The sequence below is a fragment of the Myotis myotis genome, unplaced genomic scaffold, assembly GCF_014108235.1.
Source record: "Myotis myotis isolate mMyoMyo1 unplaced genomic scaffold, mMyoMyo1.p scaffold_m19_p_6, whole genome shotgun sequence".
NCBI lineage: Eukaryota > Metazoa > Chordata > Mammalia > Chiroptera > Vespertilionidae > Myotis > Myotis myotis.
This window is the reverse complement of record NW_023416368.1, coordinates 72,618,876-72,636,505: the sequence shown is the minus strand read 5'-3', so window position 1 is coordinate 72,636,505 and position 17,630 is coordinate 72,618,876. Positions and strand designations below refer to the sequence as shown.

General features: G+C 38.4%; 1 long non-coding RNA gene and 1 pseudogene across 1 annotated transcript; one reads left to right on the top strand and one right to left on the bottom strand.

Annotated features, from left to right (window-relative positions):
• Nucleotides 1–306: 306 nt before the first annotated feature.
• LOC118657984 lies at nt 307–2,673 on the top strand. The gene is made up of 3 exons (XR_004968163.1): nt 307–357; nt 1,394–1,485; nt 2,131–2,673. It is a non-coding gene; the product is annotated as an uncharacterized LOC118657984 (long non-coding RNA).
• A 13,196-nt stretch (nt 2,674–15,869) lies between these two features.
• LOC118658494 lies at nt 15,870–17,258 on the bottom strand (annotated as a pseudogene).
• Nucleotides 17,259–17,630: the final 372 nt, after the last annotated feature.

Genomic DNA, 17,630 nt, shown 5'->3' with positions numbered 1-17,630 from the left:
ATGTTCTTGTTCATAGGTGATATGTGCTGAAGCAGTTAGGGTTGCAGTGTTATGTCGACTGTAATTAACTTTCAAATGAATAAGCATAAAAATATACAAATAGACAGAGGAGGAACACAAGAGCAAATGAGGCAAAATATTAAAAAAGGAAGAATCTAAGATATGTTGATATTCATTCTATTCTTTTAACTATGTTTTTGAGTTTGATAGTTTTCAAAATAAAAAGCTGGAAAATGATCAACTTCATCTCTGGAAATACACAAGAAAGTAAATAATATCACTATTTTTTTTCTTTTCTATTTGCCCAGAACGAATATGCCATTTTCTCTGGATGAACTGCAATCCAGACATTTTAAGGTTAATGTTTACTTGATTTCTCATAACTGAAAAAAGAATTTTGTCTTATGGATAAGATAGGAATGATTCTTGTTTCTGGAATAGGGGGTAATAATGAACATAAAACCTCCTGATATTTTTATGAGAAAATTCACCCTCTCTAATATACCCCTAGCTGCCCCATAGGCTTTCGATGCACAATATGCTGTCAGGGGTGAGTCATTCCTCCTGCTAATTGAAACTGTGCTTCTAAAGAGAATTTTCTAATCCAAATCAGAGCCTCTGCCTCCTAAGTGATGTAGCTTTTATAGTGTTATCAGTCCAAAAAATTTCCTCACAGAATGTATGTTTATCATAATCTCATTGTCAATAAACTGTTTGAAAGAAAAAGAATTCGGAAGATGAAGTATGGGACTTGAGCACCACATTTTGCTATGGAAAACTTAAACTGGCTTCTGGGAGATCATTTAAATGAAGGAAGCTGTTAACTCTCACATTTTTTTGGAACGCCGTTACAAAACACTGGCAAAATAGCAAATAAATGCTGTTTGTTTTTCTGGACTCTGCCTTGTTAAAAAAAGAACTTGAGACAAACACAGTAAAGGAGAATACTTAAGATATGAATGGTTTGAAAAAGAAAATTTTATCTCTTTGTTACATTAGCACATATTGGGGCAAAAATGAAAAATCAAAATTCATGTCAGGCTTTTAACAAATGAATAGAAATTTAGTTTCAGTATCTTTCACATGTCTTCTGAATGGAATGCTAGAAATAAACATGTAGTTTAAGCTTCATTTCTTGAAATGGTAGGGTTTGAAGTACATACTGACAAATAATTGATATATTTTCCATTCATTACACCTTTACTTAGCATACATCCACAAATATAGTAATACTTTAACTGCAGGTAAATATATTTACCTGTAGAGCCATTTAAAGAATAAGGGACTTTACTTCAGATGAATAATCATTTTTCCCAAATGAACTTACTAAGATGCCATTCACATTCTCGTATTCCTACATGCATTTATTTCATGACTTTATTATTTTTATCAGGTTTCTTAAAAATTGAGGATAACTCCGTTTCAAAGTACTGCCGCATCGTTGTGTTTCTTGCGGCTCTAAATCACTTTCTGAGTGTGAACAAGGTGAGTCTACTTACCCGCAGTTGGACTTATCTGAAGGCAACATTTTTTCAGGAGCTAAACACATCTATTTTACATATCAGATATACACATTATCATGTTACGTAGGACACAGTGATAAGTTAAAAGGGAGAACAAGACTTTAGGATAAAGCCATAATGGTTTGGAGAACATGCTTTCAATTATATTTAAAAGCTGGCATAAAGGACTTGTGTAAAAAAACTTCAGCATGTTACAAACCACAATGTAAATCTTCCATCGGAATGCTTATTTTTTAAGACAGTTCCACAAGGCACAGGGAGGGTGAGAAAACGGGAAAAGTATCATATGACCTCTTATTTTACAGTTAGCTTGTTTGTTAAGCACAGAGAGGAGATTATAATTTATACCTTTTAAAAGACAAAATTCTAGCCGTGCCGTTGTGGCTCAGTTGGTTGGAGTGTCATCCCGTACACCAAAAGGCTGTGGGTTTGATTCTCCTATTGGGTATTCTCCCCAGGTTGTGGGTTCCATCTCCTATTGGGTATGCACCATTTCTCTCTCACTTCAGTGTTTTTCTCTCTTTCTCCCCTCCCTCCCTCCCTTCTCCTCTCTCTAAAATCAACGTTTGGATCTTGAAACTCTATGTGTGCTTTTTGCCAATTTTAGGCTGGCCGCACAGTCTCCAGCGGTCAAAAGAGCACCCCCGTTCCATCACCCCGTGGTGCTGTTGCTGCTTCCTGCCAGTTCTCTACAAAAACCCAGAGTGAAGACAAGTGTCAGCTCTTACCTAAAAGCACACGCACAAGACGGGCAGGTCAGTGGAATCCTCGCGGGGATCCTCTCCACATGGGGCTGAGACACCTGGTCCTTAGAGACTTCGTGTATAGGACAGTTGATCTTCGTCGAGGCAGGAGACTTAGCTCCGCCTTCTGTTTTGAAGACATAGGATATATTTTCTGAACCTGAATACCCAGTTCAATAGAGAGCTTGTAGTTACCCAGGTGACGGCTGGATTCTCCTGATAAGGCCATTGCTTTCTTTCTGTGTGGCCATGGCCTACGGGCTTCCATACAGCCCACATGTCCCTGCCCTGTGCCCCAGATTCCCTCCTCAAGCAGCAAAAACAAACTTCCCTGCATTCCAAGCAAAATGGAAAGAAACGGAAGACTTCGAAAAGACTTTGAATTGCTTATTAGAAGTCTGAACTCTTTCCAGACGATCATTTTGAATTGTTTATCAACCTGAAAGGTAGTGATTGCAGATAAGAAAACTGAAAGGGGCCCTTAGAACTGCGGCTGGAGGGGCAGTTTTGAGGAGTGTGGTTTGGGTACGGCTATGCCCATTTTAGCAGTTCATTTTCTCATGTTGCCACTCACCTGGTTTCTAGGCTGCTTCTGTTTGCACTCCACATTCACTGTGCATTTCCTGTGTGCACATCTATACGGCACTCTGGGTACACATTTTATAAGGCAGCAATCGGTCTGACTTTTCCTTAATCCTCTACTCAGCCATACAGTTTCCATATTAAATGCCTAGTGTGGACCCCTCTCCAATGACAAAATCATTTTTAGAAACACATTTTAGTTAGAAATATGGTACCATAAACCAAAGGAATCGAAAAGCTAGACATTTAAGACATGATATTGGGGTGATAATTATTTTTAGCCAGGTAGAAATTCCAGTGTTTTCCAGTGGAAATTTACAGAAAATTTGCTATCAAGCCACTGCCACCTTTCAATTTTGACCAAGGAAAATACAAATCATTAACTAGTCAAAGATCATTGGGTCTTTGTTTCCAGTGACTAATTATTCCTTGACTAGAGAATCCTCTTCTATTATTGTTATTAATGGGACAGTAATTTTTTTAAAGGGCATGTCTTTAAATTTACAGTACCCTCATGCTGAGTGAAAAGCTACCCCCAAACTGTGATGCTCTTCAGAACGCCAGAAAATATGACATCATACAAAATAAGAATTTTTTTTTCCTTGCAGAAAATCTGACTACATATGATGTATACAATTATAGCCCTGACTCATGAGTGTATGGAAACAAACAGTCTCATGCTAAGCTTTTAGGCTAATACTATTTGGTGCTGGTTATTTTTTGGGATCCTTCGCCGGCAATTGCTAGCAGTTGTATGTTTTAAAAGTTTAAAAAAAAAAATCTGTGAATAAAATTTGAAATTGAAAACATATTATCCACGAACAGTACATCTTTCTTGAGAAATGGGAAAAGACTGCTGGTATTTTGCCAGGAGGAAACCTTCGTCACCGTTGGGATGCCAGGGTCCGGCAGTGGCTTTCTGGAGAATGACTCACCTGGATGGTTGTTAGAACGTGGAAAAGAAACAGATGTGCGCCCAGCAGAGGTGACAGCTCTGCGAGGCTTCTGATTGTATCTTGGTCCTTGGTTTTCGTCACAACAATTATTTTGAAGATATATATGTTTTTGCAGTGAGGGAAATCAGTAATTCCTTTTTCTATCGTGTTCATATCTTCTTTATTATTTGAATTTGTGTTTGTTTTTTTTTTGGGGGGGGGGGTTATTCTGATCCCTCACATTGAAGAATGAAAAAATCACATTTTCAAAAGTTGAGAAATAAAGTATAAAGTAAAATGCACAGCAATGTGCCTCAGGTATGTATTAGGAAAAATTGCCTATTATTATTAATTACTTTCCATTCAACTATATATTCTTCTATGTATTTATTTTCCATCTGTTCTTGTGTAATTGTTCTTTTTCCAGTATCGTCCCAGTAATCCACTCCAGCCCAGCTCAACTGTGACCAGTTATTGCAAACTAGAGTCATTAAAAAAATTACAGTGTAGAACATTTGATCTAATTCTCTGACATTGGGTCCTTGTTCCAGTACTCCATAACCAATGATCAATTTTTACCATTTTAAATGGGGGAAGATGAATGTTTTAGTAAAACTGAATTTAAAAACCCTGATGTTTTCAATGAATGGCCGAGTTCAGTTTCTAGCTTTCACCTTTAACTCAGGAAATATTGGGTCCATTGAGGGAGTAGTTTAGGCTTCAAACAAAATGCAAAAAGTCCACAGTGCCTATTTGCAGAAGTTCTATTGAAAGCAGTAGCTGGGCTATTGCCAGTGTAATGAGCCCTGATCAAAAAGAATTCAAGAAAGTTTAAAAAATGAGCTTTACTTTAAAAGACAATAAAAGTAGGATAGATGGAGGCTGCAGATGAAGGAGGAAATGGTCACAAAAAGAAAATGTTTCACTCTTTATGCCCTTTAATGCATTGCCTTACCTTATTCATCATGACATCAGCGTTTGAAAGTGAAACCCATCATTCATATTTTTGCCATATTTTCCTTTTTAATTTTACTAGGAACCTCTGCAGTTCCACATTGTGAGCATTTATAATTGGGAAAAAAATCCAATATGTAATTTTAAGTGAAAATGGAATGAAATAAAAGAGTGAACTCTAATATATATCATGGTTGAACACAGATTTACTTCTCACATGCTTTCATCCTACCTTTTTTGACGGGTTCACTTTATCTTTTTCATAACGTCTTTCGACTTTCTGAACACTGTCCATCAAGCCCGCCTTTCAGTTCATCCTGCGACAAACTAAAAAAGCTCAATTAACCTCAGCTGTTATGAGAAAAGGATGTTCATAGCCTTTAAATTTTATACGTAGAGAGAGAAAAGTAAACAAAACAAACTATGCATTAACAGAATTCTAGTTTGTCCATCATTATGATAAAGAAAAACAATGGGTTTTCTATGTCTTTGTCTTCTTCCAAGAGAATTCCCTTCTCCGTAATTGAGAATGCTGCATATGTTTTGAATCCAGAGACTGCTAGTAGTCACTGGGGCATCTTTACCATCCTGAGTAACCATACGCATGGAGCTCATTTCCATAATGTACAACTTGAGAGATGCTTTTGAAAAATAATTGCAATGACTGATCTAGTATTTGTTCTTTTGTGGGCATGGAGCGATTTGTTTTAGTTGTTTAGGTTGTTTCCACTTCTAAGATCTTAAATTTTACCATTGGCCAAAGTACCAAGAAAGTTGAAAAGCAAACAAGTTCTACAAAAAGTTGGTATCTTTAAAAAAGTGGGGGTGGGCGGGGAGAAGAAATTAAATGATTACCCACAGAAGAGACTCTTAACAGAGATGATGCCTCATTTATGTTGATGTAAATCTACTCTAAATAAAATAACAATTTAGAAGATTCTGTGCCGAGAAGGCATCATATGTCATTCAGATTACAACTTTGTCTTCATGACTGTAGTTTACAGCTGCATTTACAACCAAATAAAGCAGATGGTGCCTCCGTTTATTATCAGATGCAATTAACAAAATAAGTTTAAAATGTATTATTTAAATGTTAATGAAAAAGCAGCCTCACTTAATAGATAGAGAATGGCCCATGTAGGAAGGCAGTGCTTATTTAAGTGGCCACAAAGTTAGGAACAGCTTGCTGGACTTTAATGCAGTAACTTTCCAGATATGACTTTGAATCCATGAACATGAATTTTGATCTGAGCAGAACATACATATCTGAGTTTTGCATTAGAGTTCATAGTCCATTGGACTAAGCTAACATACAATGTTACACGGTTTACATACATAACTCAAAGCACGAGAAATTTTATGTAGCCTTTACAAGCTGGCTGAGTGGCACTTAGCAGATAATTTAGTAGTAATTTCCCACTTCTCTACAGAAAATGCTAATATTTCATCTTTTCCTGTGAAATCTTTGTCAATTTAGGTATTTGTTGGAGATACTACATCATTGATAAGACCTTGGGTGAGTGGAAAACTTGCATGTTCAGGTGCATATAATGCTTCCAATCATTTTTTAAATCATCGTTAGTATTTTCCCTTCAGCTTTATAAAATCTGCATCTACAGCATGTTTTAATAATATAGCTCCTTCTGAAATACTTCATTATCAGCATATGTGACATCCTAACACACATTAATCATCCTCAGTGGCAATATTTGTCAACCTGAAATATGGATTTTATTTCTGCCTTAAGAAATAGGTTAACTAGTGTGAGAATATTAGAACATGGGAACCACTTTCTGGGAAGCAGTGCAGATGGATGAAGCCAATATGTTTTTGATATTTGTTTTGGGGGCTTTCTTTAAAATGTGATTTGCCAAAGAGCTCTGAGGATAGGTGGCATACACTTACTTTATTTAACATGTAAAATGAAAACCAGTAACACAAATGATAGGAAGAAGATGCTTAAAAAACAATTTTTTACTACTATCAATAGCTTAATGTTTAAGCCTTAAAATGAGAGTATAAATGAATCGATAAAACCTGCCAAGTCCTAATCATTTCAGACAACAAACGCCACACTGAATTGATTCTATAATTATCCAATAAATGTGCAACAGGGGAATAATCAATTGATAGTATTTTAATGTTTTAATCAGTGAAAAATGTGCACCACTTATTGCTTTGCTTTGTAACTTAAAAATGACCCAAATCAGCGGGGAAACTCTTTAAAGGAAAATGCTAAAAATATTCCTTAAAAACACAGGGCGAAAGCTGACATTTCAGATTTAAAAGAAAGTTACATTTGGCAAGAGCCTGACTCTCATGATGTGTTAGTTATGTTTAACTCTGGTATTTTTTTTTTTTTTAACAAATGACTAAACCTGAACCCTGCATTTCGTGGGCCAAGACATCATCTTTTATGACACATTTCTACACAAACATACTCCCACCAAGGTCATCACTCACCTTCTTAAACACCAGGGGAGCACAAGCCAACATTTTAATTTACGGAGCAAATTTATACACAGGACTACAAGATACGGAGCTCCTATTGAGGGCTGCCACTAACAACAGGAACATATGGAGCAGCTCACGGCGGCTGGGAAAGTCTTTTCTATTTTGTCCATGCATTTCCACTCACGTTCTTACACCCTCTTAACCTCCTTTCTCTCTGTAATGGTTGTAACTAGGGCCGGCACCCTGCTTGAAAGAGCCCAAGGAGTTGTGATTCAAAATAGAAAGTGCTGGAATAGTGGGTCCTTGTATCTGAAGCAAAAGGGCGAAATGTGCACAAGAAATATGAGCAAATAAATTGGTTTTAATTGGTATATTCTACCAAGAGTCTATTCTGGGCTGCATCCAAATGTATGACCCTATGAAGTGAGGAAGAAGGCAACATTTACTGCTATTAGTTTTTAAAGTTCCACAACTTAAAAATATTGGAACTTTTTGCTACATGTAGTTTTTCACATTTAATGTTCATCTGAAAATTTCTTTCACCAGAAATAGTTTTTATTTACTTCTTTCTTTCTTTCTTTCTTTCTTTCTTTCTTTCTTTCTTTCTTTCTTTCTCTTCTCTTTCTCTCTCTCTCTCTCCTCTCTTTCTTTCTTTCTTTCTTTCTTTCTTTCTTTCTTTCTTTCTTTCTTTCTTTCTTTCTTTCTTTTTCCTCCTTCCTTCCTTCCTTCCTTCCTTCCTTCCTTCCTTCCTTCCTTCCTTCCTTCCTTCCTTCTTTCTTTCTTTCTTTCTTTCTTTCTTTCTTTCTTTCTTTCTTTCTTTCTTTCTTTCTTTCTTCTTTCCCTCCCCTTCTTTCCTTCCTTCCTTCCTTCCTTCCTTCCTTCCTTCCTTCCTTCCTTCCTTTCTTTCCTTCTTCCCTTCCCTTTCCCCCCCTTATTTTATTTTTTTTCAACACCATTTATCCCTCCACACCCTCTTCTACCTCCACCCACCTCCCTTCTCCCAACAATCACCATATTGCTGTCCATGTCAATGAATCCTTTCTCTTCTCTCTTCTCTCTCTCTCTCTCTCTCTCTCTCTCTCTCTCTCTCTCTCTCTCTTTCTCAATCTCTCCATCCTCCTCAGCCACTTCTTCCCCTCTGACAGCTTAGATCTCTAAGAACCACATTTTCTTTAGTAAAACAAGGAAGGCCAAGTTCAGAGATAACCAAAATAGGTCATGAAGAAAACAGGGCAGGAGGCAAAGAATAAAAAGTTTGTAGAGGAATGAAGAAGAAGAAACATGTTAGAAAATCAATCATTCACAAACCAAATGACCACTCATCTTTTCCATTTTCATTTCTCTTCTATCCATCTTGCTGCCCAAAATAAAGGTGGTACATATTTATGATTGAATAATTCAAAACCGTATCACAATCTCCTCACAGGACATACATTCTCCCACCCTCAGCAAGTTCTGTTTCATAAAGATAGATAGTGACAATATTCTAATGTTGCCTTGATAGAGTAAGAAAAATTTTTTAAATGATGCTTGTGATCGAGGTGTGAGTATGAGGTGTGCACATGTACACACATGTATGTGTTGTCTTTGTTCTCCAGGGTCTGGCTCCTGTGCTCTGTACTAATGTCCCTTACATGAATAGTCTTCCTCTTCTTGTTCTGAGTTTCTAATGATTTAATACTTCATCATATACTTATTGAATAAATGGGTAGACAATTTGTTTTATAAGTAACATAATTTCAATAGAAACACCATCATTTTGATGTGGTTCGTCATTTCTTCCTCCTTTCTTCCTGTAATTTTGGTTCCTACGTAGAATGAGAAAAAGAAATAGTGATGCATTTTCTTGAAAGAGAATAACTGGCTCATATTTATCTATTCATTATTGAACACGATGCACTGAGTTTCTGTAAGGAACTGGGCATGGTTCTCGTCATTGGCCTGTGAAAACCACTTTTATAAGTGCCTCTATTAAAATGCTGCTCTTTGGTTTGTAGGTTCTCCTAATAGTCTGATATTTGTGTTAACTTGTTCTCAAATTTTATGTGCTTCCTTCGTGTTTCTGGTCTCTCTCTCTCTCTCTCTCTCTCTCTCTCTCTCTCTCTCTCTCTTAATAATAGAATTTTCTAAACTATAGTCTGTTGAGCACCAGTATCTTGTGAGATGTTAGTGGGTAATCTTTAAAAATCCTGTAGTTAAATACATCTTGGCATGGTTATGTACTCTATAACTTCCTAGGAGATATATAGCAATATTGAAATATTCAAAGTTCTGAGAAGTTATGCAGCCAAGCAACCAGTTTACCTTTGTCTAATCTAGTATTCTCACACATGTTTGAGGTTTGATTGCAGACTGATTTTCAGAACACCTATGATTATGTTATGGTTAACAAGTGCCAGTGGGTTTACAGAAGCATAACATGAAGCATACAGTTATAATCAGAAGATGTAGCTCGCTAGAAAGTAGGTAGATAGATGGATGACATGCAGTAAATTGAGTGAGGCATTATTACCACTAATTCAGTCTTAAAAGCCAGATTTAAAAGTGAACAAATGCATGTCAAAGACAAAATCATATAAAATTATTTTTTGAGCCACTATTACGCCTAATTGGCAGGAAATTTATCTTCTTTGATGCTGTCCCCCCCCCATTTTTAAGAGAGGGAAAACTTACCCAATTTATGGGGTTCTTTGGAAGATTAAATGGGAAATGTTGTTTTAACATCCAATACAGTGCTTATTTCGTTGGAACAATTCAGCAAAAGGTCATTTTCTTTCTCTCCTTCTCTCTGGCCCAGCTTCCTGGCTTCTTATAGGAAACATAAATATCTATGGCACTGGCTTTTCCCCGATAAGGAAAACTTGGTGAGACAAGAAATCAAAATGTAAAAAATTAATTACAATAAGAGATTTATTTTAATAAACATTTACATTGTTCTCCTTATGTGTTAGGCAATATTTTAAGTACTTGAGAAAAAATTAACTCATTTAACTCTTGCAACGACCCTATGCAAAAGTGCACTATTATTCCCATTTTACAGATGAGGAAATTGATGAGTACCATTTGTATGCGACAGTACAAGAGATGCTGCTAGGAAATTGTTATTGTAGAAAACACAGCATGGCTTTAAGAAAGCAAGCAAGCAGCAAGCATGGTAGCACATAAATACTGATTAGAATTTAAATATGGGTATCAAGCTATAAAGAAGCTGGGATGTTAAATATGTCTATAGAGAAGAGGAATGGAGGAGAGCAGGTGGCATACGCATATTTGTGTGTGTGTGTGTGTGTGTGTGTGTGTGTGTGTGTGTACATCCTTCAATATGTAAAGCACATGGTAAGTACTTCATATAGACTAGAGTATTCAATATTATTCCATTGTCTGCATATCTTGGTTTTCCAAGGGATGATACTTTGGAAATTTGGGGAAGATCTATTAGTGCGAAGCCTCTTCCCCTCTTCCATTTGAATCTTTGTTATTTCTCTCTCCAGAATTTCCTCTAACTCCCAAAGGATCATTCTTTTATTGATGAAGACCCTGTAATGGTTAATTGTCCATAATCCCACAGCAAGGAAGGGGCAGAGTCAGGATTTTGTGCCCAGATCATTAAAAAGCAAACCAAGCAAGTCCCTCTCTTCAATTACATTTGATGTCTTGCTTTGGGGGCTCCCTCTACCCAGTACTTATTCTAGCATGCTTCCTATCATGGAAGCAATAGGACTACAGAATGGTAGTGAACTGTCAACTGAAAGGCCATTAGAGATACAGTCTCTGTCATCCTCCTTGATGGGGAAGGACAGAGAAGCTGAGAGGGAAAATCTTGCAAGGACTAGAAGCCATTTCCAGCTTCAGGGCAATTAGTTCTGCATTGCTGTGAGCTTTGGATTAATTTATATTAAAGTAAAAATCATAAAATGTTCCGATTACATAACACAAACCTCATAGCATGTTTACTACATAAATTTGTGTATACTTTTAGAAGGCAGAAAAGACATTACGTAACTTAAAATCCTGGCCTTCGTTTTCTGTAATTTGTCTCTAGGGTACAGACCAGGTTCATTTTTGCAGAATTCCGAATGTTCTGATGATTCAACAAGTGGAACTGTTTTGATCTATCTGGACGGTAAGCTGTGGGACCAGTTTGAACCATGTTGGAAGTAGACAGATAGCATGAAGATTGCAATAATGTGCAAAATAAAATTTCTATACCTAGGTAATCTCTTAATAGACCGTCATATATTAGGCCTGTCAACTGTTTCCACTCATATGGCATGACAGATTTCCTTTCTGCCTTTTCTCTGTTTCTCAATTTAAACATCATTTAAATGAAAATGAGTTTTAAATTTACTGAAAGACCTAGAAAACCTAGATGAATACAATAGTAAAATGTGTTTTGTAAGTAAAATGTGAGGTTGAAGCTTTGTGTTTCTGACTTTAACTTAGTGATGTATAAGAGTGGCAAATATAGAATTTACTCACTCTAGTCTCTAGTCTTTAGGACTAAAGACTCCTTGTTTCTGATTGTAATTCTACTCTGTGGTTCAGTAAGAGTTAGTTGCTTGGCTGGGACTTTACTATCATGAATAACTTTTCTCCCCAGTAGGGTACTAATTGTTACAAAGACATGTGAGAATAAATGCAGGTTTACTTTTCAAATATTTCCTTTAAGTATTCTTTTTATATATATATTGGTTTACTCCTTTGGTTATGACAACTTTGCCTAGATCCAGCACTCCAAGTAGAAAGATCAAAGAACGCCGGATTCAAGTCCTCACTGTGGTCATGATGAGCTGTGCTGCCTTGATAGGTTACTTTCCCTCTTGGGACTCAGTGTTATTGCTGAATTGGTCTTCCACAAATAAAATGATCTACCTGAAAGGAGAGAAAAGAGAAATTATTTAAGCAAAACTCAGCCATGCCAAGATTTGAACAGGTACTTCACGGAGGATATTATTCAAATGGACAGTAGCCTTGTGAAGGGCTGTAGAGCCTCACTAATCATCAGGAAAACCACACAGTGTACATACCATTGTATGCCAATTAAAATGGCTAAAATGAAAAAAGATAGCTTCAAATGTTTGTGAGGCTGTGGAGCAGCTGGGGCTCTCATGACCTGCTGGTGGGAGTGTCACTTGGCACAATCACTTCGAAAACTACTCAGCATTTTCTATGAAAGTTGAAGATGTGCATCCCTTATGACCCAGAAATTCCACTTCTAGGTACACCTGCAACAGAAATGCATAAAAAAGCGCACCAAACGACATGCATGATTCTATTCAGAACAGCATTATTTGTAGTGCTGTCCATCAGCAGTAGAATGGATAAATACACTGTGATTCACACAATTGAATACTATATAACTATGAAAAAGAATAAGGATCTGATATGTGCGAAGACCCATATTACTCTCACAAAGGTAGTGTTGAGCAAAAGAAGATAGAAATAAAAGAGTACCTATTTCATGAGTCCATTTATATGTTTCCAAAACAGGCAATTTAAGGTGTTTGAAGAGGATGGTGTAGTGACTTGGAGGGGCCACGAAGCAGTTCTTCTAAGATGCAGGTAATGATCTATTTCTTGATTTGGGTGTGATAACTTGGGAGTATTTATTTTGTAAAAATTTTGTGAGCTGCACATGTACGATTTGTGCACTTTGTGTATGGATGTAGCACTCCCCTAAAATAATTTAATTTAAAAAAAACCCTAACAACATTGCCTAAACCACATGGCCCTTCAAACTCTGCCAGGCAGATTCGCTAATGATGACTCAGTGCACAGTGGTCAGTAGATACCAACGTAGGTTCCATTGCCCACATCGTTTAGGTTCTCAGTCAGAGAGTACTTTTCCTATTGCTTATTTAAATGCTCATTTTTGTGTGTGTGTGGTGCTAGTAACCCCATGAATAATAAACCCCTTAAGGCAATATCCCTAGGATCTTTATTTTTTTCTTCTTTCAGTAATTACCTCTTGTAAGATTGGCTAGTCCTTATCAAAAGTAATTCAGCAACTCTTCTGTGACAGCTATTACTGGCACCCAGAAAGAGCTGAGATGTTTTGGAAGCAAAGCTTGCCCCACTGTTTGATTTACAGACTCCGTTTTTGGAAAGCAGTTTGTTTTATTCTTTATATCATTCTATTATTTATATATGGCTTCAGAACAAGTGAAGCATATAGTCTGGTTATTGTCAGGATGTGGAAGAAGCCAAAACAGTGTGGAAATGTAACTTTGTAAATTCTTTCATGTGACAGTTGTAAGCATGATTTTTCAGAGTGTGTATACAGTGTGCTTGGATATCCTGTCTCAAGGAAGAGGTGCTGTCACCTTCTAAAAGGAAGAAGAAATAGAATCAGCTCTGGAAGAATGCCAAAGTATGTTAGGGCCACCTCTTGGTAGTGCCAGTTTATTCAGTTTACAATCTCCTGTGATTCTTAAGACAACATGTCAGAGAAGCTGACCCTGGTGTTCTGAAAGATAATTCTGCTTAGAGAAAAATCTTGATTTTTTCCCCCCTCTTTGATTATTGGTTGCATCTTCGTGGCTGAGTAAAAACAGGGGTTTTAGCCCTGGGTGGTGTTGCTCAGTGGTTGGAGCATCACTTGGTGCACCAAAGGGTTGTGGGTTTGATTCCTGTTCAAGGGATTTGCAGGTTCAATCTCAGGCCCTAGCATTTGCTGGAGGCAACCAATAGATGTGTCTTTCTCACATTAATGTTTCTCTCTCTCTCTCTCTCTCTCTCTCTCTCTCTCTCTCTCTCTCTCTCTGTCTCTCCTCCTTCCCTTCCACCCTTCTGCTCTCTCTAAAAAATCAGTGGAAAAATATCCTCAGGTGACAATTAATTTTTTTAAAAATAGGGGTTTTACAGGCTGATATGCCAATGTGGCAGCCATGCAATCAACTGCAAAATACCACAAGTTCGAAAACATCACTGGTGATTGACATTCTTAATAGACTCACTACACTAATAAAATTCTGGTTCATCAAATTTGTGCTTTGTGAACTATTTATAGGTAGATAATAATAATTTTATTACTGATCCTTGTCATATTCTTAACAATGATCTTTCCAAAAACATTTTTTAAAACCAAAGCAGTCTTCTGCAACACAAAACTACAGAAATTTTAAATCAGAAAATTATGTTGCACATTGGTTTAGACTTAAAATCCGCTGTACAAGCTTAAAAAGACTCAGACTGTGAGAATCTGAAAACAAAACTACCTACCCGAAATGCCATCTTGTGTTATTCTCTTATGCCAGACGGACCCCAACTATGGGCTTACTGTAAATATCCCGTTTCCTTGCAAAAATCATTTCATCGTCAATGTTCCCAACAGATGCAATGCGTTTCCATTTCTTTGTGAATTCTAAATAATGAGCACAGGTAAACCTTTGAGGTTCAGCTTGGCTTGAACCAGGATCCACATGATTAAATGCTTATTCTAAACTCTTTCATCTAAAAGTCTTACAAGAAGGCTTGTTTTTGTTTTACTGCCTTCCTTAAAGTGTTTCAGTCTTTCCAGTTTGACTTCCATCTCATACCAAAAGGTGAAAAGACATTGGAAATGATTGCTCTCTCAGTGAATTTCAAAAGAAGTTCTGGGTTTAATTTTGAGTAAACATTTGGCTTTGTTTTCAATTTTCTAAACCTGGATGGCTCAGTCTTTTGAGGTCTCCTTATAGGAGATATATTTTTATCATTCTGATGGTAACTACCTTTGCAAAATGAATGGGAGAATTGAGTCAATTATTCACATAGTTCAAGCTAGAAGGTCATTTTGTTTTAATTATATAGGTATTTCATGAAACTGAGGATTTCGGGAGGACCTGTCTTTTGATAATTGCTCTAATTCTTCCCTTGGCATGGACGTAATTTGTCTTGCTGATCAAATTGTTTAATATATTTTTAATTTTAATTTCTCTCATCTGGGCTAAAAATACAATATAGGAAAAGCTTGGAAAACCTTGAGTAAAAAACTATGCTCCTATTTTTTTCAACTTTTTAAAAAATGTTTTTATTGATTTTAGAGGGGGAGAGAGAAACATTGATCGGTTGCCTTCCATACACACCTAGACTGGGATTGAACCATAACCTGGGCATGTGCCCTGAATGGGAATCGAACCAGCAGCCTTTTGGTGCACAGGACGACACTCAACCGAGCAACAACAGCCAGGGCAGGAGGCTCAATTTTTGAATAAATTAAATGCTCTGATTCTATTGAAATGCATACATGTATTTCTTCTATGCTTGAAAAATTTTTTAATTGACCTTTAGAGAGAGAGGAAGGGAGAGGGATAGAGAGACATCTTTTTAAAATATATTTTTATTGATTTCAGCAAGAAAGGGAGAGGCAGAGAGGGATTGAAACATCAAGGATAAGAGAGGATCATTGATTGGCTGCCTCCTGAACACACGCCACTGGGATAGAGCCCTGAACCCAGGCATGTGCCCTGACCAGGAATCAAACTAGTGACCTCTTGGTTCATGGATCGACAATCAACCACTGAGCCACACCAGCAGGGCTATTTCTTCTATGTTTTATAAAATAAAAAATAAAAACCTTAAAAGTTTACAAGTGATATGAAGCACCTACAATGGGGTGGCACAATGCTAGGTGCTAAGCACACAAAGGCTTAGGGAGAATCTTGTTTCCTCATGGGCTGATGGATTCAGGTTCGTAGTCACTGGTGGACTTTCTGGTGCTGCTTTAAGTGACCAGATCGTGCAAAACGCCTGTCACACAGAGTACACAGGTAGGGTCGCCCCCCACTGTGTCCTTTGTTGTGTCTCTTGAGCTCATCTAAACGGGCGAATTCCTATGTGCATCCCTTCACATTGTATTTGTAGGGTCTCTCTCCTGTGTGTTTGCAATTATGGATTTGGAGAGAGGAGTACTTTGAATATGATTTCTTACAGCCCTGGTATGTGCAAATGTAGGGCTTTAAAATGTCAAGATTCTTCTTGAACTGACGTCTCTGGGTTTTGAGTTTTGACTTCTGCTCTTCTAGGGATTGTCCTTGGGTCAAACGGGAACTTGAACAGTACAGGAATCCTGGGTATGGCAATGATGGTGGCTGACATGGCATCATATGGCTTCCATAGAGAGTGTGGTCATCAGTGAAGGCTCTCATCTGGTCCCCCTTAAGAATCCCCATCTGACCCCCATAGAGAGTTTTGTCACTGCTGTATATTGTCACCTGGCCTCCAGTGAAGGTATGGTTCCCAATGAAGGTCACTGGATAGCCCCCTTTAAGAGCTGTCATCTGGCCCCCATAATGGGTCTGGTCCCCACCGAAGGTCATCTGGCCTCCATAACGGGTCTGGTCCCCACCAAAGGTCATCTGGCCCCCATAATGGGTCTGGTCCTCACCAAAGGTCATCTGGCCCCCATAATGGGTCTGGTCCCCACCAAAGGTCATCTGGCCCCCATAATGGGTCTGGTCCCCACCAAAGGTCATCTGGCCTCCATAATGGATCTGGTCTCCACCAAAGGTTATCTGGCCTCCATAACGGGTCTGGTCCCCACCAAACATCATCTGGCCTCCATAGACAGTCTGTTCATCACGGAGGGTCTTCATCTGGCTACCTTCTTTGGAGATTGTCATGTTGTTTGCAGGGATGGTTGTCTTTTGGCAATCAGTGAACAATGTCTTTGGGTTGTCAGTAACACCTATCATCGAGGAGGTTGCTGTGGGTTTTCTCTGATCAAACGAGGTCACCTTCTGGTCCATGGAGACACTCTCATTTAATTCTTTAGGGGGCTTATCAAAGGCATTAACAGGGAGAGTTACTGAGTTCTGGTCAAGGACTGTCCCAGGGATATTAGAACATGAAGAAACCATCTTTGTGGGCCTCAAAGGAGCCATCACCTGGTTCTGAATGGACTGATGTTGGCTCTCATCACCACGCGCAGTCAGAGGCATGTAGATCTGTGGCTCTGGTGCAGCTGGAGTTCTTGACTCAGGTGTCTCAGAGAATTCCAGGACGAACTCCACAATTTCCTGAGGTAAAGGGTGAGTCTCTTGGCAGTTGCCGGATAACTGAACTAGATCTTCAGCTGTGGGATCCATTAGTTCATCGAGCGCGGTCAGGAGCCACTGTGTCTGGAGGCTCGGTGCAGGGCCTGGCTTTTATGGAGCCACAGCCAGATGCGCTGAGTGCCTATTGGCGCCTTCGCTTGCCACGCCCTCCAGGGCGGAGCCCAGGGCATCGCTGTAATCCGCTCTCGGAACACGGATGAATGCATGGCCTGAGGTCGCTGTCGCAGTCCTTCCCCGTGTTCCCACCGTCGGGGGAAGCATTTGACAGGGTTTAGCCCACCTCTTCCTCCGCACTGTTCTACCTGGTGGACACTGTGTCTGTCACCAGACGATGCAGGAACAGGCCCAGAGAAGGCCATCGGCCTGAGTTTTAAACACACGCGAGACCTCAACAGCCAATCA